At 43.0% G+C, this 18085-nt stretch overlaps 1 long non-coding RNA gene across 5 annotated transcripts in view; it reads right to left on the bottom strand.

Annotated features, from left to right (window-relative positions):
- Positions 1–2125: 2125 nt before the first annotated feature.
- LOC109491516 overlaps positions 2126–18085 on the bottom strand; it is a 41215-nt gene continuing 25255 nt past the window's right edge. For 3 of the 5 annotated variants that reach the window (XR_006585512.1, XR_006585513.1, XR_006585516.1), the window contains 4 exons: positions 15927–16068; positions 8754–8865; positions 4204–4325; positions 2126–3492 (listed from right to left, as the gene is read on the bottom strand). This is a non-coding gene — a long non-coding RNA (uncharacterized LOC109491516). The remainder of the gene's footprint in view (positions 3493–4203; positions 4326–8753; positions 8866–15926; positions 16069–18085) is intronic. The other 2 variants (XR_006585514.1, XR_006585515.1) reach the window with 2 other exon arrangements.

Genomic DNA, 18085 nt, shown 5'->3' with positions numbered 1-18085 from the left:
AGGCTCCAGGCTCTGAGCTGTCCGCACAGTGCCCAACGCAGGGCTTGAACTCACAGACCGCGAGATCATGACCTGAGCCAAAGTCGGACGCTCAGCCGACTGAGCCACCCAGGCGCCCCAACTTTTCTTCTTTCCAAAGCCCACCTGTCTCCCCTGTGATGAGCACTGTGCTGCCCCACCCAGCACGGCCTGCAGAAACCAAGGACTCACCCCCTCAGCTGCTGGGAGGGCTGCTGGGAGACAGCCCTTCGGTTGTGACCCTCTTTGGGGACAGTGATGGCTAAAAGCACCACTGTGCCCAAGGTTGTACCCCTTCCTGTGGCGGCTGATACCTAATGACTGAGGCGAGGCAAAAAGGTCCAGCCCAATTAGGAACCGCTCTGAAGGGCCGTCTGGCTTCAGAACTCCCAAGAGTTGATGGACACCGTCTCTGAGAAAAGCATCGTAGCTCAGCTTTTCCCTCTGTCCAGTCTTGCTTTCTTTCCCCCCAGGCTCCTTCCTTTCTCCCTCATAAACCTCCTACATACTAATCATCTCAGAGGCTCCTTCCTGGGAACCCAAGCTAGGACATTCATGTTAGGTTCCATAATTGAGTGAACTTTGTTTTGATCCTTTCAGCCTTCGGGGTATCCTCCTGTCATACCAGGGAGTGAGGAATCCCCTACCTGGCCTCCATTCGGTGACTCATACATCCACTGCTAGAATGTTCTTCCCAGACAATCAGCAGCCTCAGTCCTTCACCTCATTTAGGTCTCTGCTCAAATGTCATCCACCCGTGAATCATAGCCTTCTCTAGCGCCAGACTCTTCCTTACCTTTCTTTACAGCACTTGTTGTCAGCTGACCAATTATTTACAATTATTTCTTTATCACGTCTCCACTCAAGAACAGGGAGTTTGGATTTGTTCATAGCTGTTTGCCACACAGTGTGAGCTCAGTTAAATTGACTAATGAATTCATGCGTTCATTTACTGAGTGCCAAGCCCTGTGTCAGACACTGATGATGCGTTTGGAAATTTCTGGTCTAGTGGGGAAATTAGACAAGTAGAAAAATCATGGTAACACAACGTGGCAAGTGCAGTAACCGAGGCATAGTTGTCAACCGATGAGATCAACTTAGGCAGCCAGGGCAGAGCTCCAGAGAGCAGGTGATAAGGGATTAGCTCCCCAAGGAAGGGCAGGGAAGACAGGTCCTGGAATGGGTGAGCTGTAGAGTGGTCCAGGCACACAGGTGGGTGACAGCAGAGGTCTCTAGGACATCAGGGTCAAGAGGGCAATGAGACAAGGAAGGCCAGGCATGCCCTAAGATCCAGCCAGCACTGTCTTTTCTGGAGTTCCTCATACGTTCGCTTGAATGTGCTAAAATTCACATACAAGGGTGATCACTGCCACACTGGTTACAATGGCAGAAAAAAAGGAGCAACATAAATGTTGATCAAGAGGGAAACGGCTAAATCAGTAAAGGAACCTATGCACTTTGGAGTATGGCAGCTATTATATCAGTCTTTATGCACCAACTTGCAAAGACTATATGTACACATTATAATAGCAAGTGGAAAGGGAGATCATGGAAGTATATCAACATATTCATACCATTTTGTTCAAATACACACACATGGACGCATATGTGTGTTTACATAAACAGAGACTCCTCTGGAAGGAAACTTAGTTGACAGTGGAATAGTGGGACGGGAACAGACAAGGGGAGGCTTTTGTCTTGGGGGTATTATTTGAGTTTGTTAAAATTGTCATGGATTAACTTTCACATTAAATAAAAGGAAAGGAAGAGAGAGAAGCAAGTCCTACGAGCTTAAGGCCACCAGGCAGAAGAGACAAACTGAAGATCCACAAATACAAAGAGGATAACTGATCAAAGCAGGTCAGAGGTGGAATGCCTGGGTGGCTCAGTCGGTGAACATCCGGCTTCGGCTCAGGTCATGATCTCACAGTTCGTGAGTTCGAGCCCTGCGTTAGGCTCTTTGCTGACCGCTCGGAGCCTGGAGCCTGCTTCGGATTCTGTGTCTCCCTCTCTCTCTCTCTCTCTGCCCCTCCCCTGCTCGTGCTGTGTCCCTCTCTCTCTCTCTCTCTCAAAAATAAATAAACATTAAAAGCAGGTCAGAGGGGTTAAAGCAAATTAGAGATAGGAGTCAGGAAAATGAGCTAATTCAAGAGCAGGGCAGGGCAGCGGGGAGGGACTGGGACCTAGGTGACCTAATTCCAGGAGCAGCACTGTTGACTCTCTGGCCTCCAGGCCACTTCCGGCCTCACGTGTGAGGCTGTCAGAGCCTCCCTCAGTTACACTGCGCTTTGAAGGAGCAGGAGTAGCAGAGTTCAGATGATGAGCCCCAGCCTTCGAGCTCTCTCTACCTCAGTACTCCCTTCCTATATCCCTGAGGACAGAGAAGGCGGAGCGCTTCTGCCTTCTCTTACCAGCACCTTTCACCAAAGCAGGTCTTTTCTTCTTTGCTCCTTGGGAGACTTCTCAAAGCCTTTAGCAAGCTTTATTTATTTTTTTATTTTTTTATTTTTTGCATTATGAAGCTCTAACAGGGGATGCTGTATGCAGCATTTCCAAAAACAATCTGGCCACAGAGCACTCTTTCATTAGGTAATATATTTTAATTGTAATTAAGTTTTAATTACACAAGTACTGTGTGGGTGTTTTCTCCTTGTAAAGAACATCCAGTCTACCCTGCTGGAGGGAAAGGCCACATGGAAAAAGAGGCCCTGGAGGATGAGACACCACATGGTGAGAGAAATCAAGTAGAAAAGGTCCATGGCATAGCAGCCTTGAGGGTGGGGCCATCTTGACCATCCAGCCCAGTCCCGCTGAATGCAGTTGCACGAGAGGGCCAGATGGTTCTGTGTGGAAGAACCCTGTGGGAAGTCTTGACCCAGAGAATCATGAGAAATAATTGATTTTTGTTTTAAGCCACTAAGCTTCAGTGTGGTTCCTTATGCAGCAATAGATAACAGATACATTCTCTCATCCCATCCCCAATGTCAATCTCCCCCTTCCCCAAGGAAACATTATCTTGAAATTTGTCTTTATCATTACTTGGCTTTTTAAAAAAAGATAGTTCTATCAAGTATTGTTTTGCAATATAATATATGATTTGTAGCTGTTTTTGAGCATTATAAATATAGATTCACGCTACATGTATTTTGGGGAGAATAGAATTGTGGAATACTCACCCAATGAAATACTGTCACACTAGTGAAAATGAATATTGCCACACACAATACCACGGGTGGATGAAAAGCTTAGAGTCATAGTGTTGTATTGCAAACAGCAAGTTGCAAAAGACTATAATACAGATCATTCATCTTTTCGTATCATTATTGGCCATTTCTTCTTCTTTGATTTTCTGGTTCATTTCTTTTATCCATTTTTCTTTTGGGCTGTTTGTCTTTTTCTTATTGATTTGTTGGAATTCTTTATTCATTTTTAGAAGTGTCCCACTGAAGGTAGAGTACTAGGAATTACTTGAATCTGGAGAAACATTTCCAAGAATAGAGTTTAAAATTACCAAATCATACCAACCAACAAAAAGCACCCTGGAAGGTATTGAAAAAAATTGGACAAAATTAATAACAAATTACCAGGCTCTTCAACTTCTGGGCTAAAAATTCCAAGGATCAAAGACCCAAAAGAGTTTTGGGCTCTATTGACAGATAAGAGGCTATTTATATATATCCACACTGCACAGAGGTTCTATTTCATATTTTCTTCGCTACCAATAGGAAATGCATCATTTAACTTGAGATATGGCCCCCCTTTTAAACATTTCTTAGGATAGACCAATGAATTACTGTTCTCCCTAGCAGCGAATTTATATTGCACTAAGAAAAAATAGACTCCTTTAACCCCTGAAGAGTCACATTTCTTTCATTTAGGTCACTTGATAGGGCCATTATAGACTCCGATAAGACATGTGGGACTCTGTTTAATATCAGGCAATTTTCTTGTGCCTCTTCATTTATTAAAAGAATGTATCCATTAGCAGTCATTAGTACATTCTGTCAAGATGGAGGCTAAATTATCCTCGATGGCTTAAGAGAAAATGCTTTTTGAAGAAAAATAATGGCATTAATTGCTCAGTGGAATAGATACGGCTTTCTTTGTCATAACCTCTCCCTCCTCCCCCCAGTGCAATTGGACACTGCTTGCCTCTGTGAAAGATCCAGGCCATTTTCTCCTTACCCTATGAGTCAGCTCCTTGCTCCAGCCTGTGGCCTCTCCAGTGGCAGGCCACTATCCACAGGGAATACACAGAGTTCCTCGGCACATCACAGTGAGGAAACTTGACTGATTCCTCTTGCTCCCTAATTCATCCAAGGGTGGAAGAGGAAGGAGACGCCTCACTTAGCAAACAATCTCATTTGAAGGGACTCAGTTTTAGCAACAGGAAGCAAACCACATTAGAGAAATAATTGCCCTCCTATAGCTCCAAACTGAAACCCATCTCCTTTTTGACCTTTCATTTGGAACATATGCTCTCTGGAATGTGTGGTTGGAGGAAGGAGATTGTAGGAGCGTATGTTTGTGTGTGGTATGTTTTCATAATTAAAAACAAATTTCCTACGTACCTTTTTTATTAAAAATCTTAAGGTTTGATTAGTGAAAAGCTCCCATCTCCTAATATGGGTATATCTCCAGGTTCTGTCTTTCTCTTACTCCCTCCCTCTCAGATTATGTCAGTTCTCACAGGCATTAGTAATTACATCTGTTTTAGTTAAGATATGTTCAGGGGAAAGTAATAAAATACCAACAACAATAACATAAGTAACAAAGACATTTAATAAACTTGTGTGTAACAAGAAGTCTGAAGGTAAGCAATTCCAGACTTGGTTCAGCAGATCAACAAGGACACCAGTGACTGACCAAAGGTTCTTAACTCTCTTTCCGCTTTGTCACCATCACTGTGACATATGTGTCAGCCATATCTCTCAACACGTCAAGCCACATCTCTCCAACAATCCCATTCTCTCCTGACAGGGTCGCAAGCAGGAAGGAAAGAAATGAAAGCCAAACGGCCTTCTCCTCATGGAGGTCTGTTTTATCAGGAAGAAAATCCTTCCAGAAGTCCCTTGGCCATTGGCCAGAATTGGATCACATGTTCACCCCTTGACCAACCAAAGGGAAATAAGTTATCATGTTTGGACCTTGGCCAGTCATGATTTATCCTCCCTGTCTGAGCCATTGCAACCCAAACACAGGTGGGATTCTACTCAGAAGAAAAGAGGAATTGAGGAGGCAACAGCTCCCAGATCTTATTTCCAGCCCTGACCAGCTCTAGTTACATCTTTCCAACTGCCTAATGGGCAGCACTACCTCTTGTCCTACTATCATCCCAAACTCAGTCGTTTGGGGAACAGATTCCTTTTTCTTATCTCCTAATACTGCCTCTCTTTTCTGCATTTCCTGACATTTCCAGTGGTAATTTCATCCACCCATTATGGAGGCTTTGAAACTTAGGATCACTTTTGATGTCCTCTCTGTCTGGACTTCCTTACCCAGTTGGTCCCCAAGAGAAGTCAATTCTCTGTCTTCCTAACATCTTCTACTCTGGTTCATCGTTCCCACTCTTTTTGCCACTCCTGCCATCATGCTGTTCCAGTGGCACATGGGCCCCTTCATGTCATCTGAAATAGGCCCCAGCCTCAGAGTCACGCACTCTGCAACCACACTCAGCTTCTTAAAGCCTGCAGTCCTCATTCCTCCCACATCTAGAAACATACACCCATGGGAGAAAACTTTTTAGTTTGGGTTTTAAGATTTTCTACATTACATTTGAAAACGCTTCCCCATTATTCTCTGCTCCAGTCATACTGGTCAGTTCACTGTTCCCTGAAATATGCTTCATGCACCCATTTGTCCACACCATTCCCTTTAAAAAGGAACTTCAGGGTTAAATAACTAGACAAGTGTAACTCTGAAATGGCCATATTACCGGTGCTTTACAATGTGCCAAAATAATCGTTGCAAGGTAAATAATGACATAATATCCATTGTCAAATATTGGGGAAAGTTTTAAAAAAAATATTTCATCCTAGTGTTGAACTTCAGAGAGTTCAGAGCCCTTTTAAAAGATAAAGGTAGTAGCACTCTAGACCAGGACTGTAATAGATTCTTCAAAAGAGTAGCAATAGGGTAGGGGCACCTGGATGGGCGGGGGGGGGGGGGGGGGTGTTCAGTCGATTAAGCATGACTCTTGGTGTCAGTTCAGGTCATGATCTCACAGTTAGTGGGATTGAGCCCCAAGTCGGGGCACTGTTAGTGCAAACCCTGCTTGGGATTCTCTCTCTCTCTCCACCTCCCACCCCTCAGGATAAATAAACTTAAAAAAAAAAAAGAGTAGCAGTAAATCTATACAGTATGATGTCATCTCTTGGTGGAAGGACCATTTATTCGTTCATTCATTGGTAATCAGGAGATTGCAATTTCATTGCCTGACAACTGCCAGGCAGAATTCTTGGCAGGAGAAATCTCTATATTTAGGAAAATATCTTGACAAATTGCTCGGGGGTAGAAAGTGAGGTTCAGACAGAATCTGACTACACTATTTTTATCAGGGTGCCATGCTCGTGTCTAGGTAAGTGAAGGACTTATCTTCTTAAGCATTTTTTCAGAAAGAAAAAACAAATCACTCGAAGAAAAACGGCAGAACCTTGGGTCGAAAACCAGAATATACTCCGAACTGTTTTCTGTTCAAATATTTTATGAACAAAAAAGTAGGAGGCTTTGGGCTTGGCTGTTAAGATCAGGTGAAGGTAGGGTCTGGTATCAAGTCGCCCATAGGGCTTCTCTGAAGGAATTTGTCAAAGTACAGCTTTTTGTTAATATCTAGGGTTTATAAGCCTAGCAGGAACTCTGGCTCTGTCCCTTCAAAGCTTTGTCGAAACTCTATGAACTCATTTCTTTATTTGGAAGATAGAAGTGGGGGTGGGGGTAGGGGGGACACTATACTCCACCCAGGCCTGCTTTGTATTGTGTTTCCTATATGCATCCACACATTTATGTTAAGCTGACTTCTCATTTTTTGATTCACATTTCTTTGGTAAAATTGTCTATATCAGTAGTGATGCCTTTGGCTAAAAGTAACAGAAACTCCATTTCAACTGGTTCATACCTTAAAGGGGATTTACTGACTCATGCAACTAAAAGAGTAAAGATGTACAATAGCCATCAAGTGTGGTTCCATCAGCCTCCAAACTGCCTCTCTATCATCTGCTTGGTCCCTCCCTCTTTTGTGGGTTCGCAGCATAGTCAGGCTGATGGCAAGGTGACCGTAGCATCTCCTGGCTTTGCAGTCTGGCCATAACAATGTCCAAAGAAGAGGGACCACTCTGCTCAGTAACACGGCTGTTAAGAGTGAGACCTCTTAAACACTCTTTACCCTAGACAATAGATGTCACATGTGCACTGTAAAAAACTTGAAAAACAGAGACAAACAGATTGAAAATCGTAACTCAGTCACTCAGAAAACCACTCCTTTAGCATTTTTCTTCTAACGGGTTTTTGCAATTGTTAAGATTCTAGAGTGTTAGCAATTTTGAATCCTTTTTATTTAATATTATGTCATAATCATTTTCCACATCATTATAAATCTCTTGAAAATAGTACTTTTAATGATGACACAGTGCTCAATTAATTTCATGTTCTAAAATGGAAAAAAAAAAAGTGAGACCTCTTACCCTGAAACTCCTGCCAAACCTTCCATTGCATCATCTCATTGGCGAGAATTTGGTCAGATGCCCACCCCTGAACCAATCCCTTTGGCCTGAGGAATGTCACACACTGTCTAAGGTCTGGATTCCTAGACTTTTTCTGCGGCAAGGAGGGAAGATTATTCAGACCAATCAAGCCCAGACTGCAACTGGAGGTGGAGTCAACTTCCCTAAACCTCAGGGCTGCATGGACCCAAACAAAACTCCCTGAACAAATCAGGGGGCCGCCAGAAACAGGCGAAAGGAAATGGATGCTGGGTAAGCATCTTCAAAGTTCCTTCTGTACAAAATTATAGAATACCTATCTCATCTCATACCACTAAACAGGATACAGGCATGTCTGATAACCAGAGGCTGTAATGTTCACAGAGTTCAAGTCTGCCAGATCTTTATCTAACAAGGAAATGGGAAGCATGTAAACAGTGACCGCTCTGTGGGTAACCATCCACCAGCATACGTGAAGCCAATTGTTTCCACTCCATATGGGATACTAATCAGCTTAATTATGTGGGGGAAAAAAAAACAACTCAAGAACCAAAACTGCTCCAACGTTTCACCAGAGTTGGGGGAAAAAAAAGGTGAAAAATAGGCTTTCTTCGAACAGAACAGGAAAATGTTTGAAAGGAACGATCAAAAGTGAAATATTCTTTAATCACTGGGGTTTTTTTCACCAGAGGAACATAAAAGATGTTGGAAAATATACTCTGTTCGGATAGAAAAATAGAGTGTTGGAAAAGATCAATCAGAGACTGAGCAGTTTTTAACTGTCAGTCGTTAATATCCATTTTTATTCTGCTACCAAATTTACACTCAGCATTTATATAATATTTGCAAAATACTATGTTTATCGGTTTTGTGGGTGTGGCGAGAAGTCTGTCAATCCAACCCTGCTTTTGGTCTCAAATTGACTTAGAAGAACAGTCGATCCATTCTTCCAACAAAACATCTATTGAGGACCTCTGACGTACCAGGCTGCCCCGTGCCTGCTGCATAGTCACATGGTCAGCCAGCTGCCTTCCTTACCTTTCACAGAAAGAGGGTGCCTTGGAGGCCATCATCCAAAGCCCTTCTTTTGAGCACCCTGATCCTTCCTCTGATGCCAGCTCAGATGGGTCACCGACTTATTAAGCTCCCACTACCAAGAAAGAACAGTACAAAATGCGTGATGTGAAGATAAAGAGAAATCATTAACATACCTCATATTCCTGGGACCTTCGCAACCTTTCTGGAGATATAGCACCACCAGGAAAGAAAGAAGAGCCCATCTTCTTTCAAAGAGTTGGTGAACTGACACCGGAAGGGTAGGTAGTGCAGGAGTAAACTATGTCCAGGTTAATATAATATGTGTGCAGGGTGGGAAGGGAGACTGGCATGAATGGAGAACAGTGGGAATGAACCACTAAAGGCTAAACTGTGGAAGGCTTGGAAGTCAGAGATAGATTTAGACCCCATGGGCTAAGGAAAAGGGAAATGGTTTACATCTCAAAAGCAAGGCTGTGATCCAGTGCTTCCTCCCCCCACCCCCCCAAAATCCTGCCTGTTGAAGCAGCCAATGTGGTACAGTAGGAAGAGTAAAGCCTTTGGTGTCCAGCTAACCTAGGGTTGAATCCCGGGTCAACCACTTGCCAGCCACGTGACCTTGGGAAAACTACTTATCCTCCCTGAGCCTCGGTTTTCTCATGTAAATAAAGAAATGAAGCCCGTGTTCTAAAGTTGTGCTGTCTAGTGAGGTAGACATAAGCCCTGTGTAGCTATTGCACTTGAAATGCAGCTGGTCCAAATTCAGACGTACTCTTAGTATGAAATGTACACCAGATTTGGAAAATTGAGTATGAAAAAGTAAAAAGAAAAATATCTCGTAATTCTTTATATTGATTATATGCTGAAATGATAATGTTGGATATATTGGGTTAAATAAAATACATTATGGAAATTCATTTTATCTGTTTCTTTCTGCTTCTTGCAATGTAGCTATTGGAAACTTTAAAATTACAAAGCTATAATGTTAGGCAAGGCAAGAAACAGTTCTTTTTTTCTGGTAGGAACTGGAAGTAGAATTTTGTTCCTTAATGTCTTTAAAATCAGTGAGCACAGTAATTTGTAAACATGGCCACAATTTCTATCAATGCCAGTTGGCCGTGTCCTCCTACTCAGACTCTGAGCTGAACTTGCTACTTGCTTTGCTGATGGGACTTGAGCAAACAGGGTGCGAGCAGAGGCTGTCAAAGTGCTTGTGCATCAGGGCTAACTCTCCTGCGTTCTTGGGAACCTCACAGCTAAATGAATAAACCCAAGCTAGCCTGCTGAATGATAAAAGATACATGGTCAAGTTTCCCCAATGCCCCAGCTGTCATGGAGCCAACCTAGACATGTAAGTAAGGCCATTCTAGGTCATCCAGCCCCAACTGAGCTGATCTAGCTGACCCATAGAATCATGAGAAATCATAAATGTTTATTGTTTTAACATAAGTTTTGGGGCATCTTGTGCAGCAAAAGGTAGCTGGTAGAGTGTGGATGGGTCCATGACAGCCATGATATTGGTAGAATCTTCACCAGAGTCTGGGGAAGAATGGAGACTAAAAAATTCCAGTTAATCTGGTCTCTGTTTGAGGGGAGAACTTCCAACTGCGTTCATACACACACATACATTCACACACACACACACACACACACACACACAGAACTGACAGAAGAATTAGAAATGTGGGTGCAAACAGATTGAAGATTTCACACGGGATTTTCCAACCTTTTGGGGCATAAAGATTTCTTTTTCTGAGGGAAAAACACTTGGACACCTGTATTCTGGTAGTTGTTTATTAATATCTATCTATTGGCAGAGAACATATATAATGCCCAGAGAGCCCCTGCTGGTGTTTACATGCATTTATGAAATTGAGATAAAAGAAGTCTTTCTAGATGGATCAGTTAAAATATGGTGCCACCTGGGGATGACTCAGCCCCAAAGTAGGACAAATGGCTCATGGAAAGGAATTGGGGTTCGTTTTCAACCCTTGTATGAGCCCCCTCATACAAGGCACTTCGGGCCAGGGGACAACCCATTTAACCATAGGGAAGCCCTGATGACCCAAAGACTCTATGGATTCAGTAAAGCCTTGAAATGAAACTGTGTTTGGCTCATAGGAACAGAATCTGGATGAATTTGAAAAATAGTCATTATTTTACAGAAAAGACAAAAAAAAAGCTTTGAGGTTTGAAATGGATTCAGACTCCTTGCCATAAACGTATACTTCCCCAAGGCTCTATAGTCCAGAGCTGGGTTCAGACAACTCAAGATCGTGTCTAATGGTCACAGTGGGGCAAGAGTGAGGGTGACATTGTCCTCTGGCCCGAACTCAGTTCACAGTTGCAGATCAAGTGTGAGTATTGGCAAAGTAAATACAGTGACAACTTAACCACTTTGCCCCACATTGAAATCACGGGATATGATGCTAAATTAATCCTTTTACGTTTTGTTCACACGTATTTTTCTGTGAAAAAAAGATGCCTACAAGTGAATAATCTTAACATAAAATTCTGAGTTATTAATAGCACTTAGTTTGAGCCATGAGTTAATTTAGCCACTCAAGTGTCCCAGCGTAACCGAAATGTGCCATCTTAAAAACTGCTCCGGTGCATCAAGTTCCCCCAAAAGGGCACAGATTCCAAAGACGGGCATTGGAACATTATTCTATCGCTCCTCACATCCAACCAAACACTAAATTAAATACAGAAATATGCCTTCGTATCCGTTGACTGTTCTCTTGAGACTGTGTGATCCTCTGTAACGATCTCTTGTGTTTGCATGAGGCATTCGCTTTTTTAGAGCCCATTCATGAAACCACAAATCATAAACCATAGAACTATTTTAGACCGTTAAAATAAGTTTTTCTTTTCACAGTGATCTTATGGGATGACAGGGGCAAGCACTGCACTTTTGCCTGCTTCAGAGATGGGGGGAAATTGCAGGACAGAGACGGTATTCTCAAAAGTATTAGCAGAACTAGTCAGTGCCCAGCTCTCCCCACTAACATGTAGCTGCTTTATAAGGGGCAATAGGACATCCCAAGGGCCATACTTTTCAACTCATTAGTTAACCCAAGCCAGTGGCGTGCTGGCAAATGTATAACAACTGAATCTCCAAGTGACAAAGCTGTGATTTGCACAACTTGCCAATTTCCATGGTATAAAGACGCCTATTGCAGCTGATACCCAGCTACCGCGTGATATCACCGAGTGCAGCTGGGGAGAGGTGCTCAGCAATACTCCATTATTTAATATTTCTGTACAGGGGCGCCTGGGTGGCGCAGTCGGTTAAGCGTCCGACTTCAGCCAGGTCACGATCTCGCGGTCCGTGGGTTCGAGCCCCGCGTCAGGCTCTGGGCTGATGGCTCAGAGCCTGGAACCTGTTTCCGATTCTGTGTCTCCCTCTCTCTCTGCACCCCCCCCCCCGTTCATGCTCTGTCTCTCTCTGTCCCCAAAATAAATAAACGTTGAAAAAAAAAAATTTCTGTACAATTGACCTAAGCAACCTCAAGAATGTGATAGTAGTAAAATGTAGTCAAATAATTAGTACATGATGAATTTGGAATATTTTTTACCTCCATTTTTAAATAGAATTTATTTAATTGTAAGTTCTTATAAGTTAATTTTTAATGATGGCCGTATCACCCAATTCCTGAAAATTTAACAATTGTCTCTCACTTGTCAGGAGGAGCTAACTTCGCATGCTCCCCGCCCCCCCCAAGCCTTCCTTTCAAGTTATTTCAGTTTTAAAATAAAATACATGTTACCCCTAGGGGGCACAGCCAGGGATACACTTAACTCAGTCATTCCCAACTAACACACATATTTTGACACTTTTTAGGTTGCACAAGCGAACGCATAGCAATTTGTAGATGGCCTGGGCTAAAAGTCAAAGACAAGTGCTAGAAGCAGAGGTCTGAGGACCGTTGATAGCATTAAGGAATATGCACTGAGGAATGTTCATACAACCTTCCGGAAGACCAGAACAAAGAAAATCTGCCCTCCTGTTGCAGAAGAAGAGAGTACCTTTGGTCTGAATTATTCCGCTTTGGCTACTGACTGAACTAAACCAGATTATTACACAAGTTTCCATTTTCTTCTAGCTTGGCCTAAGGTTTATGTTTGGGACATAAAATATTAGCACGGGGAAAGATAGTAGTCAAGCCCGCCTCATCAGTTTACAGATGAGAAACCCAGCAGATGAGGGAATAGAGTAAGGCAAATAAGGTACTGGGGGTGCAAAATTTAAAGAGGCATGTATTCTCAGGATCAAGTGCAGTAAGGATCCAGTGTCTCCTTAAATTTTGCACTCGAGGCACCTCACTCACTTCGCCTTCTCTTGGTCCTGAAACAAATGCCCAAAGAGGTCCAGTTTACTCTGCTAGCTGGAACTAATACAGGTCCTTTAACCTCTGCTCTGGAATCTTCCCCCTCCAGTAGGCTACCCCCAGCTCTGGCCAACCTTTGGAGGGAAGACCTTCAAAACCACGCAGGAAGTTTTGTGCCCAGCTATTGTAGCAGTTCTGGCTCTCAATCGAGGTGGCATAATAGAATATCCCCAGGGAGCCTTAACTGTTTCTGATTCCCAGGTGCCACTCAGATTTTAATTTCAGACTTGTTCTGAGATGGGCCCTGCATCATATTTGTTTATTTGTTGTTTTTTTTTTAATTTTTTTTAACGTTTATTCATTTTTGAGAGAGAGGGAGAGACAGACAGAGCATTAGTGGGGGAGGAGCAGAGAGAGAGGGAGACACAGAATCCAAAGCAGGCTCCAGGTTCCGAGCTGTCAGCACAGAGCCCGACGCGGGGCTTGAACTCACAAACCATGAGATCATGACTTGAGCTGAAGTCAGATGATTAACCGACTGAGCCACCTAGGTGCCCCTGTTTATTTGTTTTTAAAGCTCCTCTGTGATTATTATATGCAGCCAAGATTGAGAACCATTGCATAATAAAACAACAATAATAATAACTGTCCAAATAAAAACCCAGATTAGTTAAGAAAGGGCAGGTTTTGTTTAAGCCGTGGTGTGGAACATCATTGTTTGTGTCCTTTCCCATTGTTATTGTTAATTCAGTACATTATCTGCATCCATAAAGAACTACCTTGTTTAAGAAAAAAATGAAAATCAAACAAGCAGGTAGCACCTTGGCCTGCATTAAGACTGCACTGATTCCATCCCACAGTGCAAGACCTCACCCACCACAAGGCAATCATAGTATTCCAACAGGTGGACTTTTGCACTCTCAGTGGGAAAAATGCAAAGCAATATATATACAAGGGTGGGGCACCTGGGTGGCTCAGTTGGTTAAGTGTCTGACTTCCACTCAGGTCATGATCTCACTACTCGTGAGTTCAAGCTCCACATCGCGCTCTGTGCTAACAGCTTGGAGCCTGGAGCCTGCTTCGGATTCTGTGTCTCCTTCTCTCTCTGCCCCTTCCTGCTCATGCTCTGTCTCTCTCTGTCTCTCAAAAATAAATAAATGTAAAAAAAAATTTTAATAAATGAACATTTAAAAAATTAAAAAATATATATAAACAAGGGAAATATTATTCTTTTTAAAAAATTTTTTTAACGTTTATTTATTTTTGAGACAGAGAGAGATAGAGCATGAACGGGGGAGGGGCAGAGAGAGAGGGAGACACAGAATCGGAAGCAGGCTTCAGGCTCTGAGCCATCAGCCCAGAGCCTGGCGCGGGGCTCGAACTCACGGACCGTGAGATCGTGACCTGAGCTGAAGTCGGATGCTTAACCGACTGAGCCACCCAGGCGCCCCTGAAATATTTATTATTCTTAAGAAGGAAAGCTACAAACTATTTCTGAGTACTGGTAAAATTATTTTCAATAGAACCATTTGACCAAACAATGACTTTGCTAATTTACAAATCACTCCTCTTTGTGATTGAGACATAGAGGATCCTCCAAAAGGAAGAGTGATTTTACCATTTTCATCAGTGTTTGTCAGAGATTTGAGAGCAAGAATTCTGCATTTATTCAAAAATATTCTAGACTATAGGCTTTTTAGTAACACGGGTATACCCGGAAATCCCTATTTCACTAGAGAAAATGTAAACTCTATGAATCAATTTGTGGTGGTGGTTCCCTGATTGCATACATTAGTCAAAACTCATAGAACTGTACACGCTAAAAGTGGTCAATCTCACTGTAAGTAAATAGCATCTCAATTTTTAAAAATTAAACATAGGGAGGGGCGCCTGGGTGGGTCAGTCAACTCTTGACTTAGACTCGGCCCCACGTGGTTCATGAAGTCCAGCCCCACATCGGGCTCTACGCTGACAGTGCGAAGCTTGTTTGGGATTCTCTCTCTCCTCTCTCTGCCCCTCCTGTGTGTTCAATCTCTCCCTCTCTCTCTCTCTCTCTCTCTCAAAATGGATGAATAAACTTAAAAAGTAAAATAAAATTGCTCTTCTGAAGGCATTGTTTGTACTGCAGGCCAGCATCTCTGAGACTAAAGACCCACTCAGTTGCCTGTGTAATCCTGGGTATCCCGTTTAAGCCCAAGTTATTCATCTTTGAGAACTAACAAAATCAGGTATTAGAAATCATGGTATCACTGAGTAGAATAAATTGTCTGTGAATTTAAATGCAACAATAGTAGAAAGTTTGCCATATGTCAGGCACTGTAATGAAATGATCAAACTTTTCTTTTCAACAGGACCACTCTGGCTTCTATGTTGAGAAGTGATAGAGGTGAAGGGAGGAAGGGGTGTGAACAAAGTGGAAGCAGGGAGGCCCATTAGAAGGGTATTGAAACATTCAGGTGAGAGATAGTGATGGTTTGGTCTGCAGTGAAGGTTGTGAAAGTTGTGGGACAAGGTTGCCGTTTGGATATTTTGAAGACAGAATCCATCATCTTTGCTGATAGATTGGATTTGAGGTGTTAGAGAAAAAGAGGAGGCAAGAATGTCCTATAGATTTGAGCTCCTGAATAGCTAGAAGGATGGAGTTGCCATTTCCTGGGATGGGAAGATAAAAGAGAAGGAAATTGCAAAGGACAGAAGGTCAGGTGTTCGGCATGTTAAGAGTGAGATATCTACTAGCTGTCCAGTAGGGTTGTCAAATGGGCAAGTGGAGAAATGAGTCTGGAGTTCAGAGGAAGGGTCAGCACTGCAGGTGGGTAAGCTACAGCCATGACGCTGGAAAACTTACCATTGGATGAGGGAGGTGAGAAAGAGAAGAGGTCCAAGGACTGGGATCTGGGACACTGCAACATCAGAAGGTTGTGGAGGTAAAGAGCAGCCAGCAAGGGACCGAGCAGGAGCAGCCAACAAGGTAAGAAGAGGGTGATATCCTGGAAGATGAGGGAAGACAGTGTATCTGTAGGGGGAAAGATCTACTGCATGAAAAAGATCTCAGAGGTCAAACTTTTAGTGAGGCAACCTGAAGGCTGAGTGGCCGGTAGCCCTCCCTGGATCTCAGTCCAAGAGGCCACCCTTCCTTCCTCACTGTCAGCTTGCCCATTTCTATCTCTGTCACGTGTGCTATTACTCTCCCCTGTAGTCAGCTCCATTCTCTATCTTGAGCTCTCCTCTTGGTCATTTCACTATTTCCGGTGCCCTGTGTATGCTCCATAAATGGTTATTGACTAAACAAAAGATGAATGAGTGAGAAAATGGTCAGGGATGGGGACAGGACTGGAGAGAGGTTTATATGCCTCCCATCCCCAATATCTAAGGAAAATGAGTTGTCTTCAAGTGCCACAAGAGTCAGGGTTCAGTTGGAGCCTCTTCTCTTGGCTCACATGCAGTGTTATATTTTCAGGAATTCTGATAGCTGGCTATTAAAAACAGCCATAATTAAAAACTACATTATGCAACTTATACCCAAATAAATACATTAAATGCAAAGGTAATAAAATCTCCATTTCCCAATTATTTCACTACATTTTACTATTCTCTGTGCTCTTGAGTTTACCACTTCTATTGTATCCGAATGGTGGAAACACTATAAAATGCGGTGCTATTGGATTCTTCTTCCCAACATCGCATTCGGTGGTATCATGTTGGTAGCTTGAAACAGAAACGGACTACGGTGAGAGTGTTTCCACCACAGACACAAGCGCTTTCTACAAATCAGGGACCCCTTCCCCCAGTCTGTTAAACCTTTGCCATCTTACCATTGGCAATGTTCTTTTATTATTATTTTTTTATTTGAGAGAGAGAGAGAGAGAGAAAGTGCATGCATGCACCCATGGGGGGGGGGCAGAGAGAGAGAGAGAATCTTTTTAAAAAAAATTTTTTTTAAATGTTCGTTCATCTTTGAGAGAGAGAGAGACAGAGCATGAGCAGGGGAGGGGCAGAGAGAGAGGGAGACACAGAATCTGAAACAGGGTCCAGGCTCCGAGCTGACAGCACAGAGTCGAACACGGGGCTCGAACCCGGGAACGGCATGACCGGAGCGGAAGTCGAACACTCAACCGACTGAGCCACCCAGGTAAATATATATATTTTTAGATGTTTATTTATTTATTTTGGGAGGGGAGGGGCAGAGAGGAAAAGAGAGAAAGAATCCCAAGCAGGCCCCATGCCCAGCACAGAGCCCGATTTGTGGCTTGATCTCACGACTCTGAGATCATGACCTGAGCAGAAATCAAGAGTTGGACGCTTAACCAACTGAGTGTCTCAGCCCCTGGTTGTTCTATATTTCTTATAACAACCTCCAGTAGGCGACCTTTCTTCAACGGGGGAAAAAAAGATCACTGAATTCTCTGAGAAAGCAACATTTTCTTCTTTAAATTTCTATCTTTTACTTGTGTAGATTGCAGGTGGACAAAACAACCAGTGGATTCACTGAATTCTTTTTCTCCCACCAGTGGTTTGATGGTTTGCAGACAGCTAGTGTTTAGTGCCATCAATCAAAGAGGTTTCAACATCACCACTGATGACTTCTCTCCCAACCACCACCCTGCAGCCTCTTCCGCTGGATTCTTATGAGAGAAAGTTTAGATTTATAAAAATCACTCATTATTATTTAACTGGGTCGGCAGCTGAGCTGGTTATGAAACATGTGTCTGGATCGGAAATGTGGGTATAAACTGCCAGACTTTAGGGAATTAAAAAAAAACATATATGGTGAATGTGGAGGAGAGTAGGATTATTCCCTTTGAATGCTAAGATTCCAGCCTGATTCCTCTCCAGGTCTCTTTCCAGCTCCCGGATGATGCAATTCATCTCCCCACTGGAGTGCATTATGCTCTCTTTAAAGACCCAGAGCTAATGGAATGCTGAGAAAATCAATCCTTTCTTATTATTCAGGCCTGCTGTTTGGTAAATGGAAAGCAAATCCTTTCTTCTAAGTAGGAAAAAAAA

The sequence above is a fragment of the Felis catus genome, chromosome C2 (assembly GCF_018350175.1).
Source record: "Felis catus isolate Fca126 chromosome C2, F.catus_Fca126_mat1.0, whole genome shotgun sequence".
Taxonomy (NCBI): Eukaryota; Metazoa; Chordata; class Mammalia; order Carnivora; family Felidae; genus Felis; species Felis catus.
This window is presented reverse-complemented; position numbering and strand designations above follow the sequence as displayed.